Source organism: Lactuca virosa, chromosome 6, assembly GCF_052849685.1.
Source record: "Lactuca virosa cultivar CGN04683 chromosome 6, Lactuca_virosa_CGN04683_v6, whole genome shotgun sequence".
NCBI classification, from domain to species: Eukaryota; Viridiplantae; Streptophyta; class Magnoliopsida; order Asterales; family Asteraceae; genus Lactuca; species Lactuca virosa.
The window spans coordinates 134533887-134551037 of record NC_136431.1 but is presented as its reverse complement, the minus strand read 5'-3'; the positions used below and the strand labels follow the sequence as shown (position 1 = coordinate 134551037).

General features: G+C 35.0%; 1 long non-coding RNA gene across 1 annotated transcript; it reads right to left on the bottom strand.

Moving 5' to 3' along the window:
- Nucleotides 1–12840: 12840 nt before the first annotated feature.
- Nucleotides 12841–13489, bottom strand: LOC145120538 (uncharacterized). Its single transcript, XR_013714237.1, has 2 exons — nt 13059–13489; nt 12841–12934 (listed from the first exon to the last, which is right to left on the bottom strand). It is a non-coding gene; the product is annotated as an uncharacterized LOC145120538 (long non-coding RNA).
- Between the last annotated feature and the right edge of the window lie 3662 nt (nt 13490–17151).

The following is a 17151-nucleotide window of genomic DNA, read 5'->3' as shown; positions in this document are numbered from 1 at the left end:
AAACAATAAAACAATCGGGTCTTGGTAGAAGACTACTTTTATTAGAAAATATGGGATTTTCTAGAAGGAATTCTAATACTCTACAAACTCAAACCACCATCATCTAATGAGATTATTTTGAAGAAAACATGTATTTATATCAATGTCATTAAAATACTTATGAACTCACCAGCATTAAAATGCTGATACTCTCTTTCAAAATAACTTGTATGCTCAGGTCATCAGTAGACAGGTACACTCCGGGAGCTTTTGCGAAGTCAGCCTAGTACCAAGCTGCAGCTTATGTTATTTCCCATATCTACTTTTGTTGTTGTTGCTAAATGTAAACTATGTAAAACTATTACTATTAATGCAATGATTGTTGTACTTTGATTACTATACTGCATGTGTTGTGATACTTGACATGACGTCCTCCACCCCAGAACGTTTCCGCCGTTCCGGTTTTCGGGTGTGACATACTTGTATGTTATTTGCATGACTAGCCGAGTGTGGGTGGGGCCCGTATCTCCTAGTAGTTGAGTGTTGTCACACCCCGCTAAAGCGGAAATGTAAGATATGACAGCGATAAAGGTTTCATTGCAAAAGATAAAGATACATCACCATAGAAATAGTTAAAAGTTTACAACCCATAATTAACAAAACAAAATACAAGTTTTTCCAAAATAACATTGTTCAAAAGATAACTTCATAAAATAACTTCCATACGATGCAGCATGCTCTATGATGATGAATCTTTATACCCACTTACTAATTATTTCCTGAAAAAGCATGTAAAACAAGGGTCAACTATGAAAATAGTTGGTGAGTTCACAAGTTTACAAAATCAAGATTTGGTATAAAACTTTCCATAAATACAAGTACATTGCTATAATGAGAAACAAAGTTTATTGCTATAATAAATAAAAAGATTGTATGTACATGAGCAAACAATGAGTTCACAACCAAGCCTATGATTGATGCCCTATCAAGATCTATGCTTATCGTTCCATAGATTAATATGATATCATGCACTCAAGCAATCGGGTGAGTGAGGAGTTGTCAATTCCTAATAGCGCTATCCATAACGACCATTGGCTCAAAGAGTTAATGGTTGGATTAAAGTATAAGGGAAGGGACTTAATACGATAAGGCCTCATGTTTCAAGTTTCATAAACATACATAGCAAAATATAGCAATCAATTTTGATACAAATCAATTTAAATACAACGAACAATAAATAGATTTTCGGACATGCTTTTCCACCCCAAAACATAAAAACCGAAAATAGGGGAGTGCGTGAATACTCACAATGCTTCAAGTAGCTACAAGTAGTTCCTCGGAATACACCAACGCCTTACTACCGGGATCCTACGACATCAAACACATGCTAGTGAGTTTCTATGTCGAAATCTAATTCTAATATACTAAATTCTACATATAGAGAAATGCCAAATTTTTGTTCTAATATTGGTTTTATATCGAATGGGTAACAATTTTTCCGAAATGGTGATATTTTATAGCTCATGTGATTAAGATAATTTTGGATATTATTTTCCAGATTTTTGTAATATTAATTGAGGGTATTTCAAGTCATTTAAATGTGTTTTAAACTCCAAAAATCCAAAAATATTATCAAACAGTTTCCAAAATTCATCAAATTTTATATTTTCATTCCAAATACAGTAGAGGTCTTCCACAAGTTTTCCCTTGAATTTTTGATGTGTTTAACTATTTTTCCAAATTTTTAAGCCTTCATAACAATATAAATTCGTTAAAAATAGCACACAGATGATAAAAATTCCCAAACTTTTTATATTACTTCAATTAAATATACTTAAGCTGAGAAAAATATAGAAATGAGTTTCTAAATAGTTTAACCCTATTTTATGATTTTTGTGCATTTATTCTAACAAAATTGGAGATAAATATAAAACAGTTTCCAAAATTGCCCAAACTTTTGGTAACACTGTTGCTATATATGTATAAGCTGGTAAAAATATAAAAGATATTTTTCAATATGTTTTTCTATTTTTCTTTGTTTTATTCTCTTGAATATTCATTAATTAGTGAATAATTACCATACAGTTAACTTAAATTACGAAATTTTTTGTAAACTTGATTTACAGTGTACATAATCAGAGAAAAATACTAATGGTGATTTTTATACACTATAATCCGATTTTGTGGATTTAAGTGTATTTAATCTTAGAAAATAGAAGAAAAATAGTATATGGAATGTAAAAATCCTCCAAATTTTTATTTATAGTTATAATATAGTATAAGATCTTCTGGTAAATTTTCATGAATTTTGAATGAATAGAACTATTTTTTCCATTATTAGTCCATTATAAATACCAAAATCAGAGAAAACTAGATATGCATTATGAAAAATTCTGAAAATATTTTTGTGATTATTACACATGCAGTAGGATCTGCGAAAAATACTAGATAGCCTTTTCACATTCCCTAAAGTGGTTTTATGATTTATTTGTATTAAAGAAAAAGAAAATTCAAAACCATAGAAAACAGTAACAAAATCGATGAAACTCACTGAGATGTCGTCATTTACTTTAGGGGTCATCCACAAATTTACCTAGGATTTATAGACCTCAGAAAGTATTTTAAATGATTTATGGTCTTGTTATCTTGTAATAAATTTATTAAACGAAATAAATGATAAAAACTCTTGAAATTTTCCAGATGCTCATATCATCTTACTGGGAATCTGAGGAAATTTTATTTCGACCAGAAAAGGATATCTAGATTTTCTTATTAATAAAACCATTTACATGCACTATTAACAATGTACTTTGATCATCAAGCTCTTTAACTTGATGTTCATCACATGCATCATGGTTCGTAGACCATGCATGGATATATTTTGTTCATAGTGATGTTTTCAAATGAATAACTTGAATGCATAAGGTAGATGAACCTTTAAAACTTGTAAAAATTCGTATTTTAGGGTTTGACATAGGTTTTGGTCCTTGGATTTCACCATTAAACAACATGCATGTTGTTTTTGGGTGAAACCCTACCACCATCATCATCAAACTCGAAATTCCATGGATATGTTCATGTATGTTCATAAAGAATGGTGTAGAAGAAGGAGAAGTGCAAGAAAAACCTTTAAAACAAGAAAGAAAGTGAAGGAAGATGAAGGATTTTCGTGATTACCTTGAAGAACAACCTTAGAAGATGAAGATTTGAAGGTTGAGAGGTGTTCTTGGCTGGAGAATTTCGTGGCTTTGAGAGAGAGAAGAGAGTGTTTGAGTGTGGTGAAGAGTGGAGTGAGTGAGAGAGAGAGAGAGAGTGTGTGTGTGTGTGAAGAGAGGGACATGAAGTGTAAAAATGGCCTTAATGATTGAAGTTTTAGGGAAAAGAGAGCATGGGAGAGAGTATGGACGAATTTTATGAGTATAAGAGAGGTCCTCTCTCTCCTAATTCACATTTATATAATTTCCCCTTAATTTTTATAAAATCCCAATTTTTATAAAAAGGCTTCTTTATTTAATTCTTGATTTATTAAAAATCTTTGTTTTTAACTAATAAATTATGATTAATGTTTGATAATTAAATTTTTATGTCTTTCATTATATCCCATAACTTAATTATTTAAATTTGATATAATGAGGTTCATAACAAATCTTATAGAGTTTTTAGATTTTAAAGTTTATAAATTTGGATTTTTGGGCTCTTTAGGGCTTTTGGAACTTTGTTAGATATTTACTATCATAATGAAATGAAATTAGAAGATTTTAATTTATTTTTAAGGTTTTATACTCTTTTTCAATTGTAACAAATGTTTGGAGTTCGTTCTAATTCGGGTATTTGACATTTCCTACAGTAGCTAGACAACTTACTAGAATCGTAAGAGTCAAGTATATTAGTCCTAGATTTTTGTTGGATCCTAGTTTCTACAAGATTATGAACTAATTTATACTACTAGTCCATAGCATGATGTGCATATATGGTTTATAAAAAGATGCATGAGTCCGAGAATGTCCTGAATTTGACAGTTGTCACAGTATCCCCACTCAAAAAGAATTTCATCCCGAAATTCATTCTATGCCATCGTTTGTCATCGCATGGGAAAAGTTGTGGATACTTTTCCTTCATGAAGTCCTCACGTTCCCAGGTGTAATCCGGCCCGCGTTTCGAGTTCCATCGAACTTTCGCAATCGGAATCTTACTCTGCTTGAGTTGTTTCACCTCTCAATCAAGGATTTCTATCGGCTCCTCAACGAAATTCAGCTTATCATTGATCGTGATTTCCTCCAGAGGTACTATCAATGCTTCGTCTGCTAAACATTTCTTAAGATTGGAGACGTGGAATGTGTCGTGAATGGCGCTTAACTCTTGGGGTAATTGGAGTTTTCCCACTTCTTGATTGCCTCAATCTTAACTGGATCTACATGAATTCCTTTTTCAGGTACTTGTGAATCTTCATGCTTGACACAATGTTTAAACTTCTTCCTGGCTTCTCACCGTGTATGATAAGGGTTTCGTCATTGGGGAGAGGTACCCTAATGACTTTCTCATAACAACCAATGTCCGCTCTATTCTTGGATAACCAATCCATTCCTACTATTACATCAAAACTACCTAGCTCTATGGGAATTAGGTCAATGCTAAAGAGTTTATCAGCTAAGTTCAAAGTACAACCTGGAATTATTTCATTAGCCCTAATTTCATACCTATAAGCAAGTTCAATAGCATAAGTATTCCTCATTTTTCTCGATTTCAAGTCAATTAATGGTCTAAATGCTAAAGAAACGAAACTCCTATATTCTCCCGCATCGAATATTACAGATGCAAAGTGATTGTTTAGGAGGAACGTACCTGTAATCACTTCAGGGTTTTGACGAACTTCTTCTGCACCAATCACAAAGGCTACACCTCTTGGCTGCCCACCTTGATTTCCTTGGAAATTTTTCCTAGCCTGGTCTTGTCCGTTATTACCAGGCCCCCTGTTTAGTTTGGGACAAGCATTACGGAGGTGATCAGTACTCCCGCACTCGTAACATGCCCTTTTTCCATCCTTATTCAGCTTACAATACTTCGGGTAATGACCTGTTTGGTTACATTTTTGGCACACAGGGCAAGCTCCCTTGTGATGGAAGTTACACTTATCGCATTTTGGATACAACCCAAGGTACTGCCCTCGTTCCTGGGTCCTCACCGGCTCTTGTTCCTGTGTTTTCACCATGAATTTCTTTGTGGTTTTCAGCTTCCTCCCTGAATCACCATCATCTTTCTTTTCTCCTTGATTTCTAACTTTCTCTTGCTACTAGAGTTTTCCTTTATCGAGGCTCCTGTTCGAATCACATCATTGGTCAGTCGATTTGCTAGACTTATTGCACTTTGAATGTTAGTTGGGTTAGCAGCAGTAACCATTCCTCGAATCTCAGGCGCCAAACCCCAAAGGTAGCGGTCAATCCGTTTCTCCTCGGGAGTGACCATGTGAGGTACCAGTTTTGCTAGCTCATGAAATCACATTGTGTACTTCTCTATTTGTGTTCCAACCATAGAATGGTTCCAGAACTCAGATTCAAGCTTCTGAATTTCGTCCTTAGGACAATACTCCTCTATCAGTAGCTTCTTCAGGTCTTCCCAAGTTAGCTGATATGCCGCTGCACGGCCTTGTGTTTACACTAAGGTATTCCACCAGGTCAATGCCCTATCCTGGAGTAGACAAGTTGCATACTCAACTTTGTTGCGTTCGACGCATTTGCTAATGTGTAGGACCGACTCCATGGTGTCAATCCATTTCAGCAACCCGACTGCACCTTCCTTTCCATGGAATTCCTTAAGTTTACAGGCCATAAAGGACTTGTAGTTGCATTCTCTTTCATTGCTTCCCTGATATCCTCCTCTAGTTCCTTGGTTAGAATTAAGACCCGCAGTTACTTGAGTAACAATGTTTGGGATTGCTGCCATGAGTTGTTGTGCTACCAATTGAGCAACATCGGGTGTTTCGTTCTGTGGGTGCCTGCGATTAGGCCTTCCTGCCATGGTTCTAAGACACAAGAGAGAAAGAAAAAAATACATATATATATATAAAATAATGTATAATGTCTGATTCACTACCTCTTTTAAAACCATATGTGTTGACAAATTAACAGTTTACATTATTACTATGCATATAGATTTGAGAAAAGTAAGAAAGAATAAAAATCTTTTTACTCAACAATTGACTAAATAAAAACTAGGGTTTGATATCATGGTAAAAGTTTTCAAACATAAAATTATCTTTTTCATAACCATACGAAATAGTTTTAATACCAAAACGATACATCATTCCCAAAATAAAGTTTTAATGTTTCTCCCAAAAGACACCCAACATGGGTTTTCATTTCTTGACAAAATAAAATAAAATACCGAAATCAGAACTAAATATGAATCGCTATCCCAACAAGAAACATCCACATCATGATCAGTAACAACCCTCCAAACACATAACATGCGTTCATCGCACGACCTGCCACTCGTCTAGCAGCACTAGCAGTATCAGCAGCCTCCATCGAATGCTGAAACAGGATGTCCATTCCTGTCATCACTTCATCCAAAACCTCCTGATGCCCAGCTATCACAGCGAGATTGTGCTGTAGGTCCGCTGTCATCCACTGCATTCTTCGGGACTCCTCCGGGGTCATACCTGACTGCCTGATAGGTATCCCTATGACTCGATGTAGTGGGGGTGCTCTTGGTCCTGTCATGTTGGGTCCTACCCTATTGGGTCCTGCTCCATCGAATGATATCCCCACGGGCCTAGAGATGTTCTTCCTTGCAGTGTGTCGGATACGAGGCCCGGAGGGTGGCGGCTGTGGTAACACCGATACAAGCGATGCCTCGCGTTGCCGACTCGGGGCGATGTCACTGCTGATCTCCATCGAGTCTCCCGTGTCTTTCGTGTCTTCCGAGGGGTCTTATTCCACAGAGGTGGGAGGATCACGTCGAGGGATAACAGTGACATAGCCGGACTCATCAGCCGAGGGGGTAGCACGAGAGGATGACGATGTCGACATAGTGGACTGAGACATAGTTTTAATGACTTATGAAATAAATAACAATGAATGCCTATAATATGCAATGCTTACACACACCAAAATTCACCTTTTAATTTTTGAAATAAAGTTTTCATGAAAATTTGGTTGAACATTTTCCCATTGTAATTAGCTTAAGCTTTGTACATAATTTTCCTTAATTAAACATAGGTGATCAGGCTATGTTTAATTGAGGTCCAATAATACAACTCCCGACCTAATTACATAATTACATTAGTAGTATGTTCAATGTAAAAGAAAATTTTTAAATTTTGGTTATAGGTTGTGTTTTCTTAAAAGAAAACTGATGTTCTCTATAACTTTAGCTCTGATACCATTTCTGTCACACCCCACTAAAGCGGAAACGCAAGATATGACAACGATAAAGGTTTCATTGCAAAAGATAAAGATACATCACCATAGAAATAGTTAAAAGTTTACAACCCATAATTAAGAAAACAAAATACAAGTTTTTCCAAAATAACATTGTTCAAAAGATAACTTCATAAAATAACTTCCACACGATGCAGCATGCTCTATGATGATGAATCTTTATACCCACTTACTAATTATTTCCTGAAAAAGCATGTAAAACAAGGGTCAACTATGAAAATAGTTGGTGAGTTCACAAGTTTACAAAATCAAGATTTGGTATAAAACTTTCCATAAATACAAGTACATTGCTATAATGAGAAACAAAGTTTATTGCTATAATAAATAACAAGATTGTATGTACATGAGCAAACAATGAGTTCACAACCAAGCCTATGACTGATGCCCTATCAAGATCTATGCTTATCGTTCCATAGATTAATATGGTATCATGCACTCAAGCAATCGGGTGAGTGAGGAGTTGTCAATTCCTAATAGCGCTATCCATAACGACCATTGGCTCAAAGAGTTAATGGTTGGATTAAAGTATAAGGGAATGGACTTAAGACGATAAGGTCTCATGTTTCAAGTTTCATAAACATACATAGCAAAATATAGCAATCAATTTTGATACAAATCAATTTAAACACAACGAACAATAAATAGATTTTCGGACATGCTTTTCCACCCCAAAACATAAAAACCGAAAATAGGGGAGTGCGTGAATACTCACAATGCTTCAAGTAGCTACAAGTAGTTCCTCGGAATACACCAACGCCTTACTACCGGGATCCTACGACATCAAACACATGCTAGTGAGTTTCTATGTCGAAATCTAATTCTAATATACTAAATTCTACATATAGAGAAATGCCAAATTTTTGTTCTAATATTGGTTTTATATCGAATGGGTAACAATTTTTCCGAAATGGTGATATTTTATAGCTAATGTGATTAAGATAATTTTGGATATTATTTTCCAGATTTTTGTAATATTAATTGAGGGTATTTCAACTCATTTAAATGTGTTTTAAACTCCAAAAATCCAAAAATATTATCAAACAGTTTCCAAAATTCATCAAATTTTACATTTTCATTCCAAATACAGTAGAGGTCTTCCACAAGTTTTCCCTTGAATTTTTGATGTGTTTAACTATTTTTCCAAATTTTTAAGCCTTCATAACAATATAAATTCGTTAAAAATAGCATACAGATGATAAAAATTCCTAAACTTTTTATATTACTTCAATTAAATATACTTAAGCTGAGAAAAATATAGAAATGAGTTTCTAAATAGTTTAACTCCATTTTATGATTTTTGTGCATTTATTCTAACAAAAATGGAGATAAATATAAAACAGTTTCCAAAATTGCCCAAACTTTTGGTAACACTGTTGCTATAAATGTGAATTAGGAGAGAGAGGACCTCTCTATACTCATAAAATTCGTCCATACTCTCTCCCATGCTCTCTTTTCCCTAAAACTTCAATCATTAAGTCCATTTTTACACTTCATGTCCCTCTCTTCACACACACTCTCTCTCTCTCTCTCTCACTCCACTCTTCACCACACTAAAACACTCTCTTCTCTCTCTCAAAGCCACGAAATTCTCCAGCCAAGAACACCTCTCAACCTTCAAATCTTCATCTTCTAAGGTTGTTCTTCAAGGTAATCATGAAAATCCTTCATCTTCCTTCACTTTCTTTCTTGTTTTAAAGGTTTTTCTTGCACTTCTCCTTCTTCTACACCATTCTTTATGAACATATCCATGGAATTTCGAGTTTGATGATGATGGTGGTAGGGTTTCACCCAAAAACAACATGCATGTTGTTTAATGGTGAAATCCAAGGACCAAAACCTATGTGAAACACTAAAATACGAATTTTTACAAGTTTTAAAGGTTCATCTACCTTATGTATTCAAGTTATTCATTTGAAAACATCACTATGAACAAAATATATCCATGCATGGTCTACGAACCATGATGCATGTGATGAACATCAAGTTAAAGAGCTTGATGATCAGCGCACTATTAGCGGAGATTCATCGAGAACTTCTCCAAAATAGCCAAGACTCTCAGCGCACTGACCCAAAAAGACAAAAAGTTCGATTGGGGAGACAGACAAGAGTCTACCTTCCAGAAATTGAAACAAGTGGTATGCAGTGCACCAATTTTGTCTCTTCCAGAGGGAACATAAGATTTTGTTGTATTCAGCGACGCCTCACGCCAAAGATTGGGATGTGTGCTGATGCAAAGGAATAAAGTCATTGCATATGTATCCGAACAACTCAAGCCAAACAAGACCGACTATACTACCCATGACTTAGAGTTGGGAGTTGTAATGTTTGCCTTAAAGATTTGGAGACATTACATCTACGGAACGAAGTGTGTCCTGTTCGCCGACCACAAAAGCCTCCAACACCTCTTCAACCAAAAAGAGCTCAACATGAGACAACGAAGGTGCGTCGAAATACTAAATGATTATGAATGTGAAATTCGTTATCACTCTAGTAAAGCAAATGTCATGGCAGATGCTTTAAGCAGGAAAGAGCGAGCAAAGCCTCTTCGTGAAAAGGCTCTAACCCTAACCATCCACTCCAATCTCACCACCCAAATTTGAGGTGCTCAACTAGAAGCAGTCAAACCCCGGAATATCGTGGAGGAAAACATGCGAGTTATAGGAAAATAGTTCGACCTCAAGAGAGACGGAACACGATATTTCATGAACCGAATTTGGATCCCAAAAGTTTGGTGAAGTCAGAAGTCTAGTCTTAAATGAAGCTCATAAATCGAGATATTCGATACATCCCGGATCAGATAAGATGTATCTCGATCTGAAGAAGCTTAATTGGTGGCTCCACATGAAGGCACGAGATTGCCATCCATGTTAGTAAATGCTTGAATTGCTCCAAAGTCAAAGCAGAGTACCAAAAGCCATTTGGTCTACTACAAAAACCGCCAATTCCAGAATGGAAGTGGAAAAACTCACCGGGACCTATCTGAAGGAGATAGTCAGGCTACATGGTATACCAATATCTATTATCTCGGACCGATATATCATACACACTTCCATATTTTGGCAATCATTGCAGTGGTCCTTAGGTACCAAGCTAGACATGAGTACAACATATCATATCAAACAGATGGACAAAGTGAAAGGACGATAAAAACTCTGAAATACATGCCCCGTGCTTGGGTGATATACTTCAGCAATTCATGGGATACGCACTCACCACTAGTTGAGTTTTCCATATAACAGTTAATAAACTAGCGTAAAGGCCACTCCATTCAAGGCCATATACGAAAGTAGATTTTGTCCCCTGATATGCTTGGCAGAAGTTAGGAATACTCAATTGGATAGAAAGCAAGCTAGAGATAATATACATATTTGTATTGATATCATTCATGAAACAACGAAAAAGAGTGTTCAGGCAAAGGAACAATTAAAGGCCGCACATAACCATCAGAAAAGCTACGAAGACACGAGACACAAACCCATAGAATTCAAAGTAAGAGACCGTGTCCTACTAAAGGCCGCAGTATAGAAAGGTGTCATTAGATAAGCAAAACGAGGTAAACAAAACCCCCGTTGCATCGGACCTCTTGAAATCCTAGCAAGGATTAGTTTGATGGCTTACAAACTCATGTTACCTCAAGAACTAAACAAAGTTCACGACACCTCCTACGTATATAATTTCAAAACCGTCTCTCTAATAAGAACCTTGTCTTTCCTCTCGATGAGATCCAGGTCAACACTAAACTTCACTTCGTGAAGGAACCGGTGAAGATCATGGATCAAGGAAATCAAAAGCCTCAAACAAATCCGTATTCCTGTAGTAAACGCCCAATGGAACTCTCGTAGATATCCACTAATGGAATGAAATACTAGTAGAACAAAATAATAGTCGAACAAAATATTCTAGAACATAATAACTTCGGTACGAAATTCCCTAAACGTTGAGGTAATGTGACATCCCAGAATTTAAGTCAAAGACTGTGAACGGTCAAGTTCATAGTAAGTCTTTTGGTAATTTGACTCATTGAGTTTTAGAGCATCTTATGTGAAATAAATGAGTTTATTTCAACTATTGTAAGATACCAAATAGTATCTTACTTACAAATATTTAATATGGAAAACAAATCAAACAGCTCAAACTGCAACCTTATAAATGCGTCTGAAAAACTAAATTTTCGTAATAAGCAGTTGTGAGCAAAGCTAACATTCTAGTCTCATGGTTCATGATTCCTTGATTATGAAAATATAAAGAACGTCAAAAACAGAGTTCGTATGCAAAAGATACAACCGTTTTAAGAATGCAAAACCAATATTATACTGATTTTCTTAAAAATCGCTAAAATCGTTTCTATCCGTTGAGGGACTTGCACGCCTCAAATGGAAATTCGAAAAATATTTTTGGACTCAGGCTATAGTCTAATATTTATTTTCATATTTGAAATATTTTTATAAAAATATTTATAAAAGTAAAAAATCAGACATTTTCAGCTTAGTTAAACGCGAAACTTTAAACATCATTTCACGAAGATCAGTATAACAAAATTCAATTCAGTCTGCATTTTTGGAATCACCATGACCTGAACATTAAGCAAGAACTTTTAGAAAATTTATATGAATCGACATTAGGACACGAAAATTGAGGTATACATACAAATACATACAACAAGAGTGTATATTATGCTTCCATACCAATCAATAAATCCATACGCAAATACATACTTATTTAAATCAAATACACACATTACCCACATATTGAAACAAATACATTATACAAAATATTAACATAAAACTTATAATCTTTACTCTTAAATTGACAGCCAAACAAGGATGAGACTTATACACTACCAATTTTTGTACAACTCATAGTGTTGCTTCTAACCTTCGGCTTAAACAAAATCACACGTAAATATTTTTGCTTCTCATGTTTGTCCTTCATTGGATGCCAGGAACACGTCCAAGAGGGGAACAAACCTCTTTCAAAGGGTGTTTGTGATTGCTTTTAAAACAACTTTTGTCTTTTTAACTTTTCCAAAAAGTTAAAAAATGGCCAAAAGATGTTTGAGTAATGAAAAAGAACTTTTAAAATAAATTTTTGTGTAGAATGAAAAATTACTTTTGAAGTCACAAAATTCTATCTTTTTGTGACTTTGAGGACTTTTTAACCTGGAAATTTAACTTTTACCCTAAAAACAAATACAAACACATTTTAAAGATTTTTTTTGGAAAAAATCACTAGCCAAAAAGTCATTTTTAAAAAGGACTTTTAGCCTTAAAAATAATCCCAAACACCCCCTCGTCCTTCTTCCCACTCCACCCTCAATCTAACACTCATCCTTCTTCTCCTTCACTTCCCTGTCAAAAATCAAACACCAAACGAAACAAGCCTCTTACCCTTCATCGATTTCTTTCAAAACAAGAACAAAAGAGAAAAAAAAGAGGGCAGTTTCCCATTTGTTCTCATTTCTCACATTTCCTGTGAAAACAACGAACCCAAACACTCTACAAACAGCCATCGATTTCCTATCAAACATAAAACAATCCCAAACATCTGTTTTTTTATCCTCCATTGATTTCTATCAACAAAAATAAATAAATAAATAAAAAGAAGATTAGGAGAGCCGCCAGAGCATCCCCGTCCACTCACCTTTTCAACCTCCGAGAGCAAAACCGACCGAAGTGGGTGTTTCCCCAGAGCAAACACGGGAGGCGACAGCCCCCTTTGATCCCTCAACCTCTTTCCTACCGCGACGACGCCGCTGACATACCCCATCCCGTTCTTCCCTTCGGCTTCGTCAAACCACGGAGACGACCTCCCTCGTCGCCGATCAAACCTTTCCCCCTTCGCACATCACCATCGGAGCAGGAAGAAGCTTCGCTGCTTCATCTCTTCATTCATTCGGTCTCGTCGACCTCCCCCTGCCGCCACTTCGCTGAACCGTCATCACCACCGCTGGCGGTCACTGTGAGTAGTCGGCCACCGCCACCTTGAAAAATTCTATTACCGTTCCTTCGTTAATGATCAGTCGAACATGAGAAGTGGGTCTCGATGTTCCTCTTCACGATCTGGAAATTAAACACACGATCTACAATTTGAACAGGCAACCAAACTTGTATTTATTTTAATTATAACACACCCCAAACTTTACTGATATTGCCAATCAGCCCCCTTCCAAACTTGAATTAAAAATAAACATAATGGACCCTCTATGGATAATTGTCCTAAAAACTAATCCCATTCTCAAACTTGGGTTTAAAATATTCACTTAGGCCCCCTGTTTCGGAAAATGGATTACCATATCAGTCCCTTGGGGATGCTTTTTACAAAATCTTCCCTAGCAATTATTTATTTTAACAAAGACCACCCTATATTTAATAACTAATACTAAAACTACCATTTGGTTTATTAGGTAATATACATAGACTCGATGATTCGTTTTAAACGCAAGGAACAGTTAATTTTGCGGTTTCTCACATCGCACTTCACCAAAACAAATCTAGTCCGCGTTCACGCATCAAGGGTGAGTGCTTATGACCCCTTTTTAATATTTTAATTATTTCAAGGGGAATACATGTCCCTGTATATTTTTTTGTTTATAAAAATATATTATCTTTTATGCGAAAATACAACAAATCTAGTTTATAAAAATATTATTATTTAACAATTTACCATATTGTTACGAATAAACTAGTATAAATTTTTCGTATACGTATTATGGTTATTTTATCATTAAATAACTAATTCATACAACAAATACTACATGATACAAAATTATATGATTTTTATGTGACATTGCATATTATAATAAGCACCTTATGAAACTCTATACTATTTCAAGGATTCAAGCCATTACTATGTATGTTTATTTATATGTTTAAGTACACAACATTTATACATGTACATATGTTCATTAATTTGAAACATTCATTTTTTTTTATAAAAGCGAGCACATTACACTTTTACATACATGTCAAACATACTCGGCTTTTATAAACTTTATACAATTAAATTCATTATGCCTAGTGACTTAATCACAATCAAGTTAGGGATGAGAGTTATTGACAAACTTTTTAGTTAAGGGTTTTTTAGTGAAACGTTATTCATTAGCTGAGTCTAAACACTTAGCATACCCACACTACTATAACCGTTAATCTTCGGAGCAAGATACATATGTGTAGATCTATACGGAGTTGACATCCCCACCTGCGGTTGCTCGCTACAACCTCGACCGATCAATCGAAGCGGGTGATAGGTGTCTAAGCTCATACTTCCAGATCTACTTCTCCTTACTAACTTAGTGGATAAAGTTTCCAACTGTATCCATTTGGACTCCATTACAAGGCTAGACCTAGCATTTAATGACCATTAGGTCCTTAATGAGGTTGTAACTTGAACATCGGCACAAAACACATCAATCATGGTCCTTTTTCTCAATCAACAGAAGTCCAAGGATCTAGGAAAGTCACCACATGTTTTGGAGTTCTTCAAACTCCAAGAACATCCAAAAAGGGGACAAAATCACCCAAATATGACCTAGAACTTGAATCTAGAGGGAAAGATGTCAAGGTATGAACTTTATATAGGATTAGGTGTTTAAGCCCATAACTATAATTGGTATGTACTTGATTTGATAGTAGCATGGTCCTTTTGGGTTGCCTTCACTCATGCAACTTAACAGGATGACTAGTGGAGAGAGTGAGTAGAATTTATTATTTGAAATCATAAATTGGTACTCAAAAATGATTTTATTAATATATTATAAGATTAATTTATTATTTGGAAATCATATTATTAATTAGTAATTAATCAGAAATTAATTTGATATTAATTTTGAGATTAAAAGAACTGATTAATAATTGAAGGGGTTGTTTTGCAAATCATTGATAATTGCAGAACTGGGCTATTGGACTCCTTAATTAGGACTGGACGAAATCCTATAGGGAGGCCCTATAGATTTCGTGTAAGGCATCATAAGGAGGAGTACATGAGCTACTTAAGCCTTAAGCAGGAATTAGGGTTTCCACCTGAAAACCCTAGCAGCCCACAGCTATATAAAGAACCCCATATCATGGAATTTTTGGTCCTATGCATATGAATCATAACCCTGGATGAAATTTCCTTGTCTCTCATATCATCCTTTGCGTTTGGTGTTTGTGACTCCATTAGAGGTGCAACACTTGGGGCACTAAGCTTTCAAGAGTCAAGGACTTCAAGGATTGTCTTGCTATTACAATATAACAAGTAAGGTAATCTTCTAATCCTAGTTTATACATGAAAATCAAAATTGTATGCTAGTTATAGGTTTATTGCTTTGGTATTCAATTTGCATGTTCAATAGAGAAAAACTTAGATCCAAAGCAATTAGAGTTTCATGATCACATAGGAATGTAGATATGCTCAAAACTCATCAGTGGTATCAGAGCCTAGGATGTTTTTCAATTGAATTTGATGCAATAGTGAATTGTCCAAAGAACAAGAAAGTCGAAACTTGTTGTCTGGAACATAAACTCGACGAGTTCACTTGCCAACTCGACGAGTTGACTCGTCTGGTGCAAGATTTTTTGATTTTTAGATCAGATTTTGAATAGGATAATTACCAAAACTCGTTTTTATTGCCTAAAATCGATTTTTCTGAATGGTAACATGATATCCTTATCAAAATTAAAGGATTTGGTTAAATTTGGATAATATGAGATTATTTGATTCAAAGATTTAACCTAGTATTTTTAAAAGGTTTTAAAATACTCCATTTTGTTTTATAATTTAAAATTTAATTAAATAGTTTTTAATTTTGAAATCTTAAATTTTAGAACCTTGGTATTTTTGAATAGTTTAAAAAATACACCCTCATAGATTTTATTAATTAAGTGTTTAATTAAAAGAGAATTAAAAATCCATTACATGGATTAAATTTAACTAAATTAAATGTTTAATTTATTAAAAGATTAAACTACTTAGTATTTTAAAGGTTAAAATACATCCTTATACTATATAAAATTAAAAGTCTAATATATTATATATGTATAAGAAAAGTCAGTCTTACCGTTAGTAGGCCTCATTCACGAAGCTGGTCTATAAGGGGTGTATAAGGAAGCGTCATGTAAAATGACCGCCATTGTGTATCCACTCTTACCCACCGCACTCTTGACTAGTGGAGGGTCGTTATCCGAACGGGTAGAATAAGACACTAAACTCTCATTAAAAGTATAATGAATTATAAAGTAACTAAATGCTTTCATAAATTCCCAATCTTAGTTACTTTAGGAAAATGTGAAGTTGATGCTAACCCATGAAATTACACATTGCACCTTATTGGTCGTTAGTAGAGCGTGTGTGGTTAACCGACATACTAATTTGGTACTAATGAAGGATAACGATGGGTAGCTCGTAAATTATCGTTGATTAATAGAGTGTGTGTGGTTAACCGGCACATTGATTAGACGATAAATGACATCGAGAGTACCAAGCTAATTTGCATGGTTATTCACACCTTGTTTGTGATCCTCGGTATCCTAGTCACAAACTTGAAGGGCATAATCGAGATTAAACATGCCATTGAAAAGTTTAATGAATCTCAAAAGATCTCGGAATTTCATCTAAAACCTAATTCATTTAAAATTTCGTTTTCGTGGTGGAATTAGTAAATCGTCATTTACATACCTTCAAATAATTTACAATTGGATTACGGCATCCCTCTTCCGAATTGTGAACTATTGTGTTGGGTCCTAGCCTTAATATT